Below are 19479 nucleotides of genomic sequence, written 5' to 3' on the forward strand. Positions count from 1 at the left end.
AATAGTGGAAAAAAGAATATGTTCAAATATAAACTACACAGAAACATTGTATGAAACTTCTTTCTGTTCTGTGCATTCAACTAACAGAGTTAGGAGCTTACTTTTGATTGAGCCTTTCTGAAACACTCTTTCTGTAGAAACTGCAATTGGACATTCTGAGCGCTAAGAGGCCTATATTGGGAAAAATAATATCTTCAAATAAAAACTTCACAGAAGCATTGTGTGAAACTTATTTCTGATATGTTCATTAAGCTAACAGAGTTAAACCATACTTTTGATTGCGCAGTTCTGAACACTCTTTCTGTAGAAAATGCAAGTGGACATTCGTAGCGCTAAAAGGGTAATAGTGGAAAAAGGAATATATTCAAATATAAACTACACAGTAGCATTCTGTGAAAATTCTTTCTGTTCTGTGCGTTCAACTAACAGAGTTGAACCTTACTTTTGATTGAGCCGTTCTGAAACACTCTTTCTGTAGAAACTGCAATTGGACATGCTAAGCGCTAAGAGGCCTACATGGGGAAAAAGAATATCTTCAAATAAAAACTACACAGATGCATTCTGTGAAACTTATTTCTGATCTGTAAATTCAGTTAACAGAGATAAAACATATTTTTGATTGAGCAGTTATGAGACACTCTTTTTGTAGAAAATGCAAGTGGAGATTCGGAGCGCTAAGAGGGTAATAGTGGAAAAAGGAATGTCTTCAAATATAAACTACACAGAATCATTCGGTGAAACTTCTTTCTGATCTGTGCATTCAGCTAACAGAGTTAAACCATACTTTCGATTGAGCAGATCTGAACACTCTTTCTGTAGAAAATGCAACTGGACATTTGGAGCGCTAAGAGCGTAGTAGTGGAAAAAGGAATATATTCAAATATAAACTACACAGAAGCATTCTGTGAAACTTCTTTCTGATCTGAGAATTCAGCTAACAGAGTTAAACCATACTTTTGATTGAGCAGTTTTGAAACACTCTGTCTGTAGAAAATGCAACTGGACATTCGTAGCGCTAAGTGGGCAATAGTGGAAAAAAGAATATGTTCAAATATAAACTACACAGAAGCATTGTATGAAACTTCTTTCTGTTCTGTGCATTCAACTAAGAGAGTTGAACCTTACTTTTGATTGAGCCGTTCTGAAACACTCTTTCTGTAGAAACTGCAATTGGACATTCTGAGCGCTAAGAGGCCTATATTGGGAAAAACAATGTCTACAAATAAAAATTACACAGAAGAATTGTGTGAAACTTCTTTCTGTTCTGTTTGTTCAACTAAAACGTTGAACCTTAGTTTTGATTGAGCCGTTCTGAAACACTCTTTCTGTAGAAAATTCAAGTGGAGATTCGGAGCGCTAAGAGAGTAATAGTGGAAAAAGGAATGTCTCCCAATATAAACTACACAGAATCATTCTGTGAAACTTCTTTCTGTTCTGTGCATTCAACTAACAGAGTTAGGAGCTTACTTTTGATTGAGCCTTTCTGAAACACTCTTTCTGTAGAAACTGCAATTGGACATTCTGAGCGCTAAGAGGCCTATATTGGGAAAAATAATATCTTCAAATAAAAACTTCACAGAAGCATTGTGTGAAACTTATTTCTGATATGTTCATTAAGCTAACAGAGTTAAACCATACTTTTGATTGCGCAGTTCTGAACACTCTTTCTGTAGAAAATGCAAGTGGACATTCGGAGCGCTAAAAGGTTAATAGTGGAAAAAGGAATATATTCAAATATAAACTACACAGTAGCATTCTGTGAAAATTCTTTCTGTTCTGTGCGTTCAACTAACAGAGTTGAGCCTTACTTTTGATTGAGCCATTCTGAAACACTCTTTCTGTAGAAACTGTAATTGGACATGCTAAGCGCTAAGAGGCCTACATTGGGAAAAAGAATATCTTCAAATAAAAATTACACAGATGCATTCTGTGAAACTTATTTCTGATCTGAAATTCAGTTAACAGAGATAAAACATATTTTTGATTGAGCAGTTATGAAACACTCTTTTTGTAGAAAATGCAAGTGGAGATTCGGAGCGCTAAGAGGGTAATAGTGGAAAAATGAATGTCTTCAAATATAAACTACACAGAATCATTCGGTGAAACTTCTTTCTGATCTGTGCAATCAGCTAACAGAGTTAAACCATACTTTTGATTGAGCAGATCTGAACCCTCTTTCTGTAGAAAATGCAACTGGACATTTGGAGCGCTAAGAGCGTAGTAGTGGAAAAAGGAATATATTCAAATATAAACTACACAGAAGCATTCTGTGAAACTTCTTTCTGATCTGAGCATTCAGCTAACAGAATTAAACCATACTTTTGATTGAGCAGTTTTGAAACACTCTGTCTGTAGAAAATGCAACTGGACATTCGTAGCGCTAAGTGGGTAATAGTGGAAAAAAGAATATGTTCAAATATAAACTACACAGAAGCATTGTATGAAACTTCTTTCTGTTCTGTGCATTCAACTAACAGAGTTGAACCTTACTTTTGATTGAGCCGTTCTGAAACACTCTTTCTGTAGAAACTGCAATTGGACATTCTGAGCGCTAAGAGGCCTATATTGGGAAAAAGAATGTCTACAAATAAAAACTACACAGAAGAATTGTGTGAAACTTCTTTCTGTTCTGTTTGTTCAACTAAAAGTGTTGAACCTTAGTTTTGATTGAGCCGTTCTGAAACACTCTTTCTGTAGAAAATGCAAGTGGAGATTCGGAGCGCTAAGAGAGTAATAGTGGAGAAAGGAATGTCTCCCAATATAAACTACACAGAATCATTCTGTGAAACTTCTTTCTGATCTGTGCATTCAGCTAACAGAGTTAAACCATACTTTTGATTGAGCAGATCTGAACACTCTTTCTGTAGAAAATGCAACTGGACATTTGGAGCGCTAAGAGTGTAGTAGTGAAAAAAGGAATATATTCAAATATAAACTACACAGAAGCATTCGGTGAAACTTCTTTCTGATCTGAGCATTCAGCTAACAGAGTTAAACCATACTTTTGATTGAGCAGTTTTGAAACACTCTGTCTGTAGAAAATGCAACTGGACATTCGTAGCGCTAAGTGGGTAATAGTGGAAAAAAGAATATGTTCAAATATAAACTACACAGAAACATTGTATGAAACTTCTTTCTGTTCTGTGCATTCAACTAACAGAGTTAGGAGCTTACTTTTGATTGAGCCTTTCTGAAACACTCTTTCTGTAGAAACTGCAATTGGACATTCTGAGCGCTAAGAGGCCTATATTGGGAAAAATAATATCTTCAAATAAAAACTTCACAGAAGCATTGTGTGAAACTTATTTCTGATATGTTCATTAAGCTAACAGAGTTAAACCATACTTTTGATTGCGCAGTTCTGAACACTCTTTCTGTAGAAAATGCAAGTGGACATTCGGAGCGCTAAAAGGGTAATAGTGGAAAAAGGAATATATTCAAATATAAACTACACAGTAGCATTCTGTGAAAATTCTTTCTGTTCTGTGCGTTCAACTAACAGAGTTGAACCTTACTTTTGATTGAGCCGTTCTGAAACACTCTTTCTGTAGAAACTGCAATTGGACATGCTAAGCGCAAAGAGGCCTACATTGGGAAAAAGATTATCTTCAAATAAAAACTACACAGATGCATTCTGTGAAACTTATTTCTGATCTGAAATTCAGTTAACAGAGATAAAACATATTTTTGATTGAGCAGTTATGAAACACTCTTTTTGTAGAAAATGCAAGTGGAGATTCGGAGCGCTAAGAGGGTAATAGTGGAAAAAGGAATGTCTTCAAATATAAACTACACAGAATCATTCGTTGAAACTTCTTTCTGATCTGTGCATTCAGCTAACAGAGTTAAACCATACTTTTGATTGAGCAGATCTGAACACTCTTTCTGTAGAAAATGCAACTGGACATTTGGAGCGCTAAGAGCGTAGTAGTGGAAAAAGGAATATATTCAAATATAAACTACACAGAAGCATTCTGTGAAACTTCTTTCTGATCTGAGCATTCAGCTAACAGAGTTAAACCATACTTTTGATTGAGCAGTTTTGAAACACTCTGTCTGTAGAAAATGCAACTGGACATTCGTAGCGCTAAGTGGGTAATAGTGGAAAAAAGAATATGTTCAAATATAAACTACACAGAAGCATTGTATGAAACTTCTTTCTGTTCTGTGCATTCAACTAACAGAGTTGAACCTTACTTTTGATTGAGCCGTTCTGAAACACTCTTTCTGTAGAAACTGCAATTGGACATTCTGAGCGCTAAGAGGCCTATATTGGGAAAAAGAATGTCTACAAATAAAAACTACACAGAAGAATTGTGTGAAACTCCTTTCTGTTCTGTTTGTTCAACTAAAAGCGTTGAAACTTAGTTTTGATTGAGCCGTTCTGAAACACTCTTTCTGTAGAAAATGCAAGTGGAGATTCGGAGCGCTAAGAGAGTAATAGTGGAAAAAGGAATGACTCCCAATATAAACTACACAGAATCATTCTGTGAAACTTCTTTCTGATCTGTGCATTCAGCTAACAGAGTTAAACCATACTTTTGATTGAGCAGATCTGAACACTCTTTCTGTATAAAATGCAACTGGACATTTGGAGCGCTAAGAGAGTAGTAGTGAAAAAAGGAATATATTCAAATATAAACTACACAGAAGCATTCTGTGAAACTTCTTTCTGATCTGAGCATTCAGCTAACAGAGTTAAACCATACTTTTGATTGAGCAGTTTTGAAACACTCTGTCTGTAGAAAATGCAACTGGACATTCGTAGCGCTAAGTGGGTAATAGTGGAAAAAAGAATATGTTTAAATATAAACTGCACAGAAACATTGTATGAAACTTCTTTCTGTTCTGTGCATTCAACTAACAGAGTTAGGAGCTTACTTTTGATTGAGCCTTTCTGAAACACTCTTTCTGTAGAAACTGCAATTGGACATTCTGAGCGCTAAGAGGCCTATATTGGGAAAAATAATATCTTCAAATAAAAACTTCACAGAAGCATTGTGTTAAACTTATTTCTGATATGTTCATTAAGCTAACAGAGTTAAACCATACTTTTGATTGCGCAGTTCTGAACACTCTTTCTGTAGAAAATGCAAGTGGACATTCGGAGCGCTAAGAGGGTAATAGTGGAAAAAGGAATATATTCAAATATAAACTACACAGTAGCATTCTGTGAAAATTCTTTCTGTACTGTGCGTTCAACTAACAGAGTTGAACCTTACTTTTGATTGAGCCGTTCTGAAACACTCTTTCTGTAGAAACTGCAATTGGACATGCTAAGCGCTAAGAGGCCTACATTGGGAAAAAGAATATCTTCCAATAAAAACTACACAGATGCATTCTGTGAAACTTATTTCTGATCTGTAAATTCAGTTAACAGAGATAAAACATATTTTTGATTGAGCAGTTATGAAACACTCTTTTTGTAGAAAATGCAAGTGGAGATTCGGAGCGTTAAGAGGGTAATAGTGGAAAAAGGAATGTCTTCAAATATAAACTACACAGAATCATTCGGTGAAACTACTTTCTGATCTGTGCATTCAGCTAACAGAGTTAAACCATACTTTTGATTGAGCAGATCTGAAAACTCTTTCTGTAGAAAATGCAACTGGACATTTTGAGCGCTAAGAGCGTAGTAGTGGAAAAAGGAATATATTCAAATATAAACTACACAGAAGCATTCTGTGAAACTTCTTTCTGATCTGAGAATTCAGCTAACAGAGTTAAACCATACTTTTGATTGAGCAGTTTTGAAACACTCTGTCTGTAGAAAATGCAACTGGATATTCATAGCGCTAAGTGGGTAATAGTGGAAAAAAGAATATGTTCAACTATAAACTACACAGAAGCATTGTATGAAACTTCTTTCTGTTCTGTGCATTCAACTACCAGAGTTGAACCTTACTTTTGATTGAGCCGTTCTGAAACACTCTTTCTGTAGAAACTGCAATTGGACATTCTGAGCGCTAAGAGGCCTATATTGGGAAAAAGAATGTCTACAAATAAAAACTACACAGAAGAATTGTGTGAAACTTCTTTCTGTTCTGTTTGTTCAACTAAAAGAGTTGAACCTTAGTTTTGATTTAGCCGTTCTGAGACACTCTTTCTGTAGAAAATGCAAGTGGAGATTCGGAGCGCTAAGAGGGTAATAGTGGAAAAAGGAATGTCTCCAAATATAAACTACACAGAATCATTCTGTGAAACTTCTTTCTGATCTGTGCATTCAGCTAACAGACTTAAACCATACTTTTGATTGAGCAGATCTGAACTCCCTTTCTGTAGAAAATGCAACTGGACATTTGGAGCGCTAAGAGAGTAGTAGTGGAAAAAGGAATATATTCAAATATAAACTACACAGAAGCATTCTGTGAAACTACTTTCTGATCTGAGCATTCAGCTAACAGAGTTAAAACATACTTTTGATTGAGCAGTTTTGAAACACTCTGTCTGTAGAAAATGCAACTGGACATTCGTAGCGCTAAGTGGGTAATAGTGGAAAAAAGAATATGTTAAAATATAAACTACACAGAAGCATTGTATGAAACTTCTTTCTGTTCTGTGCATTCAACTAACAGAGATGAACCTTACTTTTGATTGAGCCTTTCTGAAACACTCTTTCTGTAGAAACTGCAATTGGACATTCTGAGCGCTAAGAGGCCTATATTGGGAAAAATAATATCTTCAAATAAAAACTAGACAGAAGCATTGTGTGAAATTTATTTCTGATATGTTCATTAAGCTAACAGAGTTAAACCATACTTTTGATTGCGCACTTCTGAACACTCTTTCTGTAGAAAATGCAAGTGGACATTCGGAGCACTAAGAGGGTAATAGAGGAAAAAGGAATATATTCAAATATAAACTACACAGTAGCATTCTGTGAAAATTCTTTCTGTTCTGTGCATTCAACTAACAGAGTTGAACCTTACTTTTGATTGAGCCGTTCTGAAACACTCTTTCTGTAGAAACTGCAATTGGACATGCTAAGCGCTAAGAGGCCTACATTGGGAAAAAGAATATCTTCATTTAAAAACTACACAGATGCATTCTGTGAAACTTATTTCTGATCTGTAAATTCAGTTAACAGAGATAAAACATATTTTTGATTGAGCAGTTATGAAACACTCTTTTTGTAGAAAATGCAAGTGGAGATTCGGAGCGCTAAGAGGGTAATAGTGGAAAAAGGAATGTCTTCAAATATAAACTACACAGAATCATTCGGTGAAACTTCTTTCTGATCTGTGCATTCAGCTAACAGAGTTAAACCATACTTTTGATTGAGCAGATCTGAACACTCTTTCTGTAGAAAATGCAACTGGACATTTGGAGCGCTAAGAGCGTAGTGGTGGAAAAAGGAATATATTCAAATATAAACTACACAGAAGCATTCTGTGAAACTTATTTCTGATCTGAGCATTCAGCTAACAGAGTTAAACCATACTTTTGATTGAGCAGTTTTGAAACACTCTGTCTGTAGAAAATTCAACTGGAGATTCGTAGCGCTAATTGGGTAATAGTGGAAAAAAATTATGTTCAAATATAAACTACACAGAAGCATTGTATGAATCTTCTTTCTGTTCTGTGAATTCAACTAACAGAGTTGAACCTTACTTTTGATTGAGCCGTTCTGAAACACTCTTTCTGTAGAAACTGCAATTGGACATTCTGAGCGCTAAGAGGCCGATATTGGGAAAAAGAATGTCTACAAATAAAAACTACACAGAAGAATTTTGTGAAACTTCTTTCTGTTCTGTTTGTTCAACTGAAAGAGTTGAACCTTAGTTTTGATTGAGCCGTTCTGAAACACTCTTTCTGTAGAAAATGCAAGTGGAGATTCGGAGCGCTAAGAGGGTAATAGTGGAAAAAGGAATGTCTACAAATATAAACTACACAGAATCATTCTGTGAAACTTCTTTCTGATCTGTGCATTCAGCTAACAGTGTTAAACCATACTTTTGATTGAGCAGATCTGAACACTCTTTCTGTAGAAAATGCAACTGGACATTTGGAACGCTAAGAGAGTAGTAGTGGAAAAAGGAATATATTCAAATATAAACTACACAGAAGCATTCTGTGAAACTTCTTTCTGATCTGAGCATTCAGCTAACAGAGTTAAACCATACTTTTGATTGAGCAGTTTTGAAACACTCTGTCTGTAGAAAATGCAACTGGACATTCGTAGCGCTAAGTGGGTAATAGTGGAAAAAAGAATATGTTCAAATATAAACTACACAGAAGCATTGTATGAAACTTCTTTCTGTTCTGTGCATTCAACTAACAGAGTTGAACCGTACTTTTGATTGAGCCTTTCTGAAACACTCTTTCTGTAGAAACTGCAATTGGACATTCTGAGCGCTAAGAGGCCTATATTGGGAAAAATAATATCTTCAAATAAAAACTACACAGAAGCATTGTGTGAAACTTATTTCTGATATGTTCATTAAGCTAACAGAGTTAAACCATACTTTTGATTGCGCAGTTCTGAACACTCTTTCTGTAGAAAATGCAAGTGGACATTCGGAGCGCTAAGAGGGTAATAGTGGAAAAAGGAATATATTCAAATATAAACTACACAGTAGCATTCTGTGAAAATTCTTTCTGTTCTGTGCGTTCAACTAACAGAGTTGAACCTTACTTTTGATTGAGCCGTTCTGAAACACTCTTTCTGTAGAAACTGCAATTGGACATGCTAAGCGCTAAGAGGCCCACATTGGGAAAAAGAATATCTTCAAATAAAAACTACACAGATGCATTCTGTGAAACTTATTTCTGATGTGTAAATTCAGTTAACAGAGATAAAACATATTTTTGATTGAGCAGTTATGGAACACTATTTTTTATGAAAATGCAAGTGGAGATTCAGAGCGCTAAGAGGGTAATAGTGGAAAAAGGAATGTCTTCAAATATAAACTACACAGAATCATTCGGTGAAACTTCTTTCTGATCTGTGCATTCAGCTAACAGAATTAAACCATACTTTTGATTGAGCAGATCTGAACACTCTTTGTGTAGAAAATGCAACTGGTCATTTGGAGCGCTAAGAGCGTAGTAGTGGAAAAAGGAATATATTCAAATATAAACTACACAGAAGCATTCTGTGAAACTTCTTTCTGATCTGAGCATTCAGCTAACAGAGTTAAACCATACTTTTCATTGACCAGTTTTGAAACACTCTGTCTGTAGAAAATGCAACTGGACATTCGTAGCGCTAAGTGGGTAATAGTGGAAAAAAGAATATGTTCAAATATAAACTACACAGAAGCATTGTATGAAACTACTTTCTGTTCTGTTCATTCAACTAACAGAGTTGAACCTTACTTTTGATTGAGCCTTTCTGAAACACTCTTTCTGTAGAAACTGCAATTGGACATTCTGAGCGCTAAGAGGCCTATATTGGGAAAAATAATATCTTCAAATAAAAACTACACAGAAGCATTGTGTGAAACTTATTTCTGATATGTTCATTAAGCTAACAGAGTTAAACCATACTTTTGATTGCGCAGTTCTGAACACTCTTTCTGTAGAATATGCAAGTGGACAATCGGAGCGCTAAGAGGGTAATAGTGGAAAAAGGAGTATATTCAAATATAAACTACACAGTAGCATTCTGTGAAAATTCTTTCTGTTCTGTGCATTCAACTAACAGAGTTGAACCTTACTTTTGATTGAGCCGTTCTGAAACACTCTTTCTGTAGAAACTGCAATTGGACATGCTAAGCGCTAAGAGGCCTACATTGGTAAAAAGAATATCTTCAAATAAAAACTACACAGATGCATTCTGTGAAACTTATTTCTCATCTGTAAATTCAGTTAACAGAGATAAAACATATTTTTGATTGAGCAGTTATGAAACACTCTTTTTGTAGAAAATGCAAGTGGAGATTCGGAGCGCTAAGAGGGTAATAGTGGAAAAAGGAATGTCTTCAAATATAAACTACAAAGAATCATTCGGTGAAACTTCTTTCTGATCTGTGCATTCAGCTAACAGAGTTAAAACATACTTTTGATTGAGCAGATCTGAACACTCTTTCTGTAGAAAATGCAACTGGACATTTGCAGCGCTAAGAGCGTAGTAGTGGAAAAAGGAATATATTCAAATATAAACTACACAGAAGCATTCTGTGAAACTTCTTTCTGATCTGAGCATTCAGCTAACAGAGTTAAACCATACTTTTGATTGAGCAGTTTTGAAACACTCTGTCTGTAGAAAATGCAACTGGACATTCGTAGCGCTAAGTGGGTAATAGTGGAAAAAAGAATATGTTCAAATATAAACTACACAGAAGCATTGTATTAAACTTCTTTCTGTTCTGTGCATTCAACTAACAGAGTTGAACCGTACTTTTGATTGAGCCTTTCTGAAACACTCTTTCTATAGAAACTGCAATTGGACATTCTGAGCGCTAAGAGGCATATATTGGGAAAAATAATATCTTCAAATAAAAACTACACAGAAGCATTGTGTGAAACTTATTTCTGATATGTTCATTAAGCTAACAGAGTTAAACCATACTTTTGATTGCGCAGTTCTGAACACTCTTTCTGTAGAAAATGCAAGTGGACATTCGGAGCGCTAAGAGGGTAATAGTGGAAAAAGGAATATTTTCAAATATAAACTACACAGTAGCATTCTGTGAAAATTCTTTCTGTTCTGTGCGTTCAACTAACAGGGTTGAACCTTACTTTTGATTGAGCCGTTCTGAAACACTCTTTCTGTAGAAACTGCAATTGGACATGCTAAGCGCTAAGAGGCCCACATTGGGAAAAAGAATATCTTCAAATAAAAACTACACAGATGCATTCTCTGAAACTTATTTCTGATGTGTAAATTCAGTTAACAGAGATAAAACATATTTTTGATTGAGCAGTTATGGAACACTCTTTTTGTAGAAAATGCAAGTGCAGATTCAGAGCGCTAAGAGGGTAATAGTGGAAAAAGGAATGTCTTCAAATATAAACTACACAGAATCATTCGGTGAAACTTCTTTCTGATCTGTGCATTCAGCTAACAGAATTAAACCATACTTTTGATTGAGCAGATCTGAACACTCTTTGTGTAGAAAATGCAACTGGTCATTTGGAGCGCTAAGAGCGTAGTAGTGGAAAAAGGAATATATTCAAATATAAACTACACAGAAGCATTCTGTGAAACTTCTTTCTGATCTGAGCATTCAGCTAACAGAGTTAAACCATACTTTTGATTGAGCAGTTTTGAAACACTCTGTCTGTAGAAAATGCAACTGGACATTCATAGCGCTAAGTGGGTATTAGTGGAAAAAAGAATATGTTCAAATATAAACTACACAGAAGCATTGTATGAAACTTCTTTCTGTTCTGTGCATTCAACTAACAGAGTTGAACCTTACTTTTGATTGAGCCGTTCTGAAACACTCTTTCTGTAGAAACTGCAATTGGACATTCTGAGCGCTAAGAGGCCTATATTGGGAAAAAGAATGTCTACAAATAAAAACTACACAGAAGAATTGTGTGAAACTTCTTTCTGTTCTGTTTGTTCAACTAAAAGAGTTGAACCTTAGTTGTGATTGAGCCGTTCTGAGACACTCTTTCTGTAGAAAATGCAAGTGGAGATTCGGAGCGCTAAGAGGGTAATAGTGGAAAAAGGAATGTCTCCAAATATAAACTACACAGAATCATTCTGTGAAACTTCTTTCTGATCTGTGCATTCAGGTAACAGAGTTAAACCATACTTTTGATTGAGCAGATCTGAACTCCCTTTCTGTAGAAAATGCAACTGGACATTTGGAGTGCTAAGAGAGTAGTAGTGGAAAAAGGAATATATTCAAATATAAACTACACAGAAGCATTCTGTGAAACTACTTTCTGATCTGAGCATTCAGCTAACAGAGTTAAACCATACTTTTGATTGAGCAGTTTTGAAACACTCTGTCTGTAGAAAATGCAACTGGACATTCGTAGCGCTAAGTGGGTAATAGTGGAAAAAAGAATATGTTCAAATATAAACTACACAGAAGCATTGTATGAAACTTCTTTCTGTTCTGTGCATTCAACTAACAGAGTTGAACCGTACTTTTGATTGAGCCTTTCTGAAACACTCTTTCTGTAGAAACTGCAATTGGACATTCTGAGCGCTAAGAGTCCTATATTGGGAAAAATAATATCTTCAAATAAAAACTACACAGAAGCATTGTGTGAAACTTATTTCTGATATGTTCATTAAGCTAACAGAATTAAACCATACTTTTGATTGCGCAGTTCTGAACACTCTTTCTGTAGAAAATGCAAGTGGACATTCAGAGCGCTAAGAGGGTAATAGTGGAAAAAGGAATATATTCAAATATAAACTACACAGTAGCATTCTGTGAAAATTCTTTCTGTTCTGTGCGTTCTACTAACAGAGTTGAACCTTACTTTTGATTGAGCCGTTCTGAAACACTCTTTCTGTAGAAACTGCAATTGGACATGCTAAGCGCTAAGAGGCCCACATTGGGAAAAAGAATATCTTCAAATAAAAACTACACAGATGCATTCTGTGAAACTTATTTCTGATCTGTAAATTCAGTTAACAGAGATAAAACATATTTTTGATTGAGCAGTTATGGAACACTCTTTTTGTAGAAAATGCAAGTGGAGATTCAGAGCGCTAAGAGGGTAATAGTGGAAAAAGGAATGTCTTCAAATATAAACTACACAGAATCATTCGGTGAAACATCTTTCTGATCTGTGCATTCAGCTAACAGAGTTAAACCATACTTTGGATTGCGCACTTCTGAACACTCTTTCTGTAGAAAATGCAAGTGGACATTCGGAGCACTAAGAGGGTAATAGTGGAAAAAGGAATATATTCAAATATAAACTACACAGTAGCATTCTGTGAAAATTCTTTCTGTTCTGTGCATTCAACTAACAGAGTTGAACCTTACTTTTGATTGAGCCGTTCTGAAACACTCTTTCTGTAGAAACTGCAATTGGACATGCTAAGCGCTAAGAGGCCTACATTGGGAAAAAGAATATCTTCATTTAAAAACTACACAGATGCATTCTGTGAAACTTATTTCTGATCTGTAAATTCAGTTAACAGAGATAAAACATATTTTTGATTGAGCAGTTATGAAACACTCTTTTTGTAGAAAATGCAAGTGGAGATTCGGAGCGCTAAGAGGGTAATAGTGGAAAAAGGAATGTCTTCAAATATAAACTACACAGAATCATTCGGTGAAACTTCTTTCTGATCTGTGCATTCAGCTAACAGAGTTAAACCATACTTTTGATTGAGCAGATCTGAACACTCTTTCTGTAGAAAATGCAACTGGACATTTGGAGCGCTAAGAGCGTAGTGGTGGAAAAAGGAATATATTCAAATATAAACTACACAGAAGCATTCTGTGAAACTTATTTCTGATCTGAGCATTCAGCTAACAGAGTTAAACCATACTTTTGATTGAGCAGTTTTGAAACACTCTGTCTGTAGAAAATTCAACTGGAGATTCGTAGCGCTAATTGGGTAATAGTGGAAAAAGATTATGTTCAAATATAAACTACACAGAAGCATTGTATGAATCTTCTTTCTGTTCTGTGAATTCAACTAACAGAGTTGAACCTTACTTTTGATTGAGCCGTTCTGAAACACTCTTTCTGTAGAAACTGCAATTGGACATTCTGAGCGCTAAGAGGCCGATATTGGGAAAAAGAATGTCTACAAATAAAAACTACACAGAAGAATTTTGTGAAACTTCTTTCTGTTCTGTTTGTTCAACTGAAAGAGTTGAACCTTAGTTTTGATTGAGCCGTTCTGAAACACTCTTTCTGTAGAAAATGCAAGTGGAGATTCGGAGCGCTAAGAGGGTAATAGTGGAAAAAGGAATGTCTACAAATATAAACTACACAGAATCATTCTGTGAAACTTCTTTCTGATCTGTGCATTCAGCTAACAGTGTTAAACCATACTTTTGATTGAGCAGATCTGAACACTCTTTCTGTAGAAAATGCAACTGGACATTTGGAACGCTAAGAGAGTAGTAGTGGAAAAAGGAATATATTCAAATATAAACTACACAGAAGCATTCTGTGAAACTTCTTTCTGATCTGAGCATTCAGCTAACAGAGTTAAACCATACTTTTGATTGAGCAGTTTTGAAACACTCTGTCTGTAGAAAATGCAACTGGACATTCGTAGCGCTAAGTGGGTAATAGTGGAAAAAAGAATATGTTCAAATATAAACTACACAGAAGCATTGTATGAAACTTCTTTCTGTTCTGTGCATTCAACTAACAGAGTTGAACCGTACTTTTGATTGAGCCTTTCTGAAACACTCTTTCTGTAGAAACTGCAATTGGACATTCTGAGCGCTAAGAGGCCTATATTGGGAAAAATAATATCTTCAAATAAAAACTACACAGAAGCATTGTGTGAAACTTATTTCTGATATGTTCATTAAGCTAACAGAGTTAAACCATACTTTTGATTGCGCAGTTCTGAACACTCTTTCTGTAGAAAATGCAAGTGGACATTCGGAGCGCTAAGAGGGTAATAGTGGAAAAAGGAATATATTCAAATATAAACTACACAGTAGCATTCTGTGAAAATTCTTTCTGTTCTGTGCGTTCAACTAACAGAGTTGAACCTTACTTTTGATTGAGCCGTTCTGAAACACTCTTTCTGTAGAAACTGCAATTGGACATGCTAAGCGCTAAGAGGCCCACATTGGGAAAAAGAATATCTTCAAATAAAAACTACAGAGATGCATTCTGTGAAACTTATTTCTGATGTGTAAATTCAGTTAACAGAGATAAAACATATTTTTGATTGAGCAGTTATGGAACACTATTTTTTATGAAAATGCAAGTGGAGATTCAGAGCGCTAAGAGGGTAATAGTGGAAAAAGGAATGTCTTCAAATATAAACTACACAGAATCATTCGGTGAAACTTCTTTCTGATCTGTGCATTCAGCTAACAGAATTAAACCATACTTTTGATTGAGCAGATCTGAACACTCTTTGTGTAGAAAATGCAACTGGTCATTTGGAGCGCTAAGAGCGTAGTAGTGGAAAAAGGAATATATTCAAATATAAACTACACAGAAGCATTCTGTGAAACTTCTTTCTGATCTGAGCATTCAGCTAACAGAGTTAAACCATACTTTTCATTGACCAGTTTTGAAACACTCTGTCTGTAGAAAATGCAACTGGACATTCGTAGCGCTAAGTGGGTAATAGTGGAAAAAAGAATATGTTCAAATATAAACTACACAGAAGCATTGTATGAAACTACTTTCTGTTCTGTTCATTCAACTAACAGAGTTGAACCTTACGTTTGATTGAGCCTTTCTGAAACACTCTTTCTGTAGAAACTGCAATTGGACATTCTGAGCGCTAAGAGGCCTATATTGGGAAAAATAATATCTTCAAATAAAAACTACACAGAAGCATTGTGTGAAACTTATTTCTGATATGTTCATTAAGCTAACAGAGTTAAACCATACTTTTGATTGCGCAGTTCTGAACACTCTTTCTGTAGAATATGCAAGTGGACAATCGGAGCGCTAAGAGGGTAATAGTGGAAAAAGGAGTATATTCAAATATAAACTATACAGTAGCATTCTGTGAAAATTCTTTCTGTTCTGTGCATTCAACTAACAGAGTTGAACCTTACTTTTGATTGAGCCGTTCTGAAACACTCTTTCTGTAGAAACTGCAATTGGACATGCTAAGCGCTAAGAGGCCTACATTGGTAAAAAGAATATCTTCAAATAAAAACTACACAGATGCATTCTGTGAAACTTATTTCTCATCTGTAAATTCAGTTAACAGAGATAAAACATATTTTTGATTGAGCAGTTATGAAACACTCTTTTTGTAGAAAATGCAAGTGGAGATTCGGAGCGCTAAGAGGGTAATAGTGGAAAAAGGAATGTCTTCAAATATAAACTACAAAGAATCATTCGGTGAAACTTTTTCTGATCTGTGCATTCAGCTAACAGAGTTAAAACATACTTTTGATTGAGCAGATCTGAACACTCTTTCTGTAGAAAATGCAACTGGACATTTGCAGCGCTAAGAGCGTAGTAGTGGAAAAAGGAATATATTCAAATATAAACTACACAGAAGCATTCTGTGAAACTTCTTTCTGATCTGAGCATTCAGCTAACAGAGTTAAACCATACTTTTGATTGAGCAGTTTTGAAACACTCTGTCTGTAGAAAATGCAACTGGACATTCGTAGCGCTAAGTGGGTAATAGTGGAAAAAAGAATATGTTCAAATATAAACTACACAGAAGCATTGTATTAAACTTCTTTCTGTTCTGTGCATTCAACTAACAGAGTTGAACCGTACTTTTGATTGAGCCTTTCTGAAACACTCTTTCTATAGAAACTGCAATTGGACATTCTGAGCGCTAAGAGGCATATATTGGGAAAAATAATATCTTCAAATAAAAACTACACAGAAGCATTGTGTGAAACTTATTTCTGATATGTTCATTAAGCTAACAGAGTTAAACCATACTTTTGATTGCGCAGTTCTGAACACTCTTTCTGTAGAAAATGCAAGTGGACATTCGGAGCGCTAAGAGGGTAATAGTGGAAAAAGGAATATTTTCAAATATAAACTACACAGTAGCATTCTGTGAAAATTCTTTCTGTTCTGTGCGTTCAACTAACAGGGTTGAACCTTACTTTTGATTGAGCCGTTCTGAAACACTCTTTCTGTAGAAACTGCAATTGGACATGCTAAGCGCTAAGAGGCCCACATTGGGAAAAAGAATATCTTCAAATAAAAACTACACAGATGCATTCTCTGAAACTTATTTCTGATGTGTAAATTCAGTTAACAGAGATAAAACATATTTTTGATTGAGCAGTTATGGAACACTCTTTTTGTAGAAAATGCAAGTGCAGATTCAGAGCGCTAAGAGGGTAATAGTGGAAAAAGGAATGTCTTCAAATATAAACTACACAGAATCATTCGGTGAAACTTCTTTCTGATCTGTGCATTCAGCTAACAGAATTAAACCATACTTTTGATTGAGCAGATCTGAACACTCTTTGTGTAGAAAATGCAACTGGTCATTTGGAGCGCTAAGAGCGTAGTAGTGGAAAAAGGAATATATTCAAATATAAACTACACAGAAGCATTCTGTGAAACTTCTTTCTGATCTGAGAATTCAGCTAACAGAGTTAAACCATACTTTTGATTGAGCAGTTTTGAAACACTCTGTCTGTAGAAAATGCAACTGGACATTCATAGCGCTAAGTGGGTATTAGTGGAAAAAAGAATATGTTCAAATATAAACTACACAGAAGCATTGTATGAAACTTCTTTCTGTTCTGTGCATTCAACTAACAGAGTTGAACCTTACTTTTGATTGAGCCGTTCTGAAACACTCTTTCTGTAGAAACTGCAATTGGACATTCTGAGCGCTAAGAGGCCTATATTGGGAAAAAGAATGTCTACAAATAAAAACTACACAGAAGAATTGTGTGAAACTTCTTTCTGTTCTGTTTGTTCAACTAAAAGAGTTGAACCTTAGTTTTGATTGAGCCGTTCTGAGACACTCTTTCTGTAGAAAATGCAAGTGGAGATTCGGAGCGCTAAGAGGGTAATAGTGGAAAAAGGAATGTCTCCAAATATAAACTACACAGAATCATTCTGTGAAACTTCTTTCTGATCTGTGCATTCAGCTAACAGAGTTAAACCATACTTTTGATTGAGCAGATCTGAACTCCCTTTCTGTAGAAAATGCAACTGGACATTTGGAGTGCTAAGAGAGTAGTAGTGGAAAAAGGAATATATTCAAATATAAACTACACAGAAGCATTCTGTGAAACTACTTTCTGATCTGAGCATTCAGCTAACAGAGTTAAACCATACTTTTGATTGAGCTGTTTTGAAACACTCTGTCTGTAGAAAATGCAACTGGACATTCGTAGCGCTAAGTGGGTAATAGTGGAAAAAAGAATATGTTCAAATATAAACTACACAGAAGCATTGTATGAAACTTCTTTCTGTTCTGTGCATTCAACTAACAGAGTTGAACCGTACTTTTGATTGAGCCTTTCTGAAACACTCTTTCTGTAGAAACTGCAATTGGACATTCTGAGCGCTAAGAGGCCTCTATTGGGATAAATAATATCTTCAAATAAAAACTACACAGAAGCATTGTGTGAAACTTATTTCTGCTATGTTCATTAAGCTAAGAGAGTTAAACCATACTTTTGATTGCGCAGTTCTGCACACTCTTTCTGTAGAAAATGCAAGTGGACATTCGGAGCGCTAAGAGGTTAATAGTGGAAAAAGGAATATATTCAAATATAAACTACACAGTAGCATTCTGTGAAAATTCTTTCTGTTCTGTGCATTCAACTAACAGAGTTGAACCTTACTTTTGATTGAGCCGTTCTGAAACACTCTTTCTGTAGAAACTGCAATTGGACATGCTAAGCGCTAAGAGGCCTACATTGGGAAAAAGAATATCTTCAAATAAAAACTACACAGATGCATTCTGTGAAACTTATTTCTGATCTGTAAATTCAGTTAACAGAGATAAAACATATTTTTGATTGAGCAGTTATGTAACACTCTTTTTGTAGAAAATGCAAGTGGAGATTCGGAGCGCTAAGAGGGTAATAGTGGAAAAAGGAATGTCTTCAAATATAAACTACACAGAATCATTCGGTGAAACTTCTTTCTGATCTGTGCATTCAGCTAACAGAGTTAAACCATACTTTTGATTGAGCAGATCTGAACACTCTTTCTGTAGAAAATGCAACTGGACATTTGGAGCGCTAAGAGCGTAGTAGTGGAAAAAGGAATATATTCAAATATAAACTACACAGAAGCTTTCTGTGAAACTTCTTTCTGATCTGAGCATTCAGCTAACAGAGTTAAACCATACTTTTGATTGAGCAGTTTTGAAACACTCTGTCTGTAGAAAATGCAACTGGACATTCGTAGCGCTAAGTGGGTAATAGTGGAAAAAAGAATATGTTCAAATATAAACTACACAGAAGCATTGTATGAAACTTCTTTCTGTTCGGTGCATTCAACTAACAGAGTTGAACCTTACTTTTGATTGAGCCTTTCTGAAACACTCTTTCTGTAGAAACTGCAATTGGACATTCTGAGCGCTAAGAGGCCTATATTGGGAAAAGGAATGTCTAAAAATAAAAACTACACAGAAGAATTGTGTGAAACTTCTTTCTGTTCTGTTTGTTCAACTGAAAGAGTTGAACCTTAGTTTTGATTGAGCCGTTCTGAAACACTCTTTCTGTAGAAAATGCAAGTGGAGATTCGGAGCGCTAAGAGGGTAATAGTGGAAAAAGGAATGTCTCCAAATATAAACTACACAGAATCATTCTCTGAAACTTCTTTCTGATCTGTGCATTCAGCTAACAGAGTTAAACCATACTTTTGATTGAGCAGATCTGAACACTCTTTCTGTAGAAAATGCAACTGGACATTTGGAGCGCTAAGAGAGTAGTAGTGGAAAAAGGAATATAT

Source organism: Symphalangus syndactylus, chromosome 22 (genome assembly GCF_028878055.3).
Source record: "Symphalangus syndactylus isolate Jambi chromosome 22, NHGRI_mSymSyn1-v2.1_pri, whole genome shotgun sequence".
NCBI classification, from domain to species: Eukaryota; Metazoa; Chordata; class Mammalia; order Primates; family Hylobatidae; genus Symphalangus; species Symphalangus syndactylus.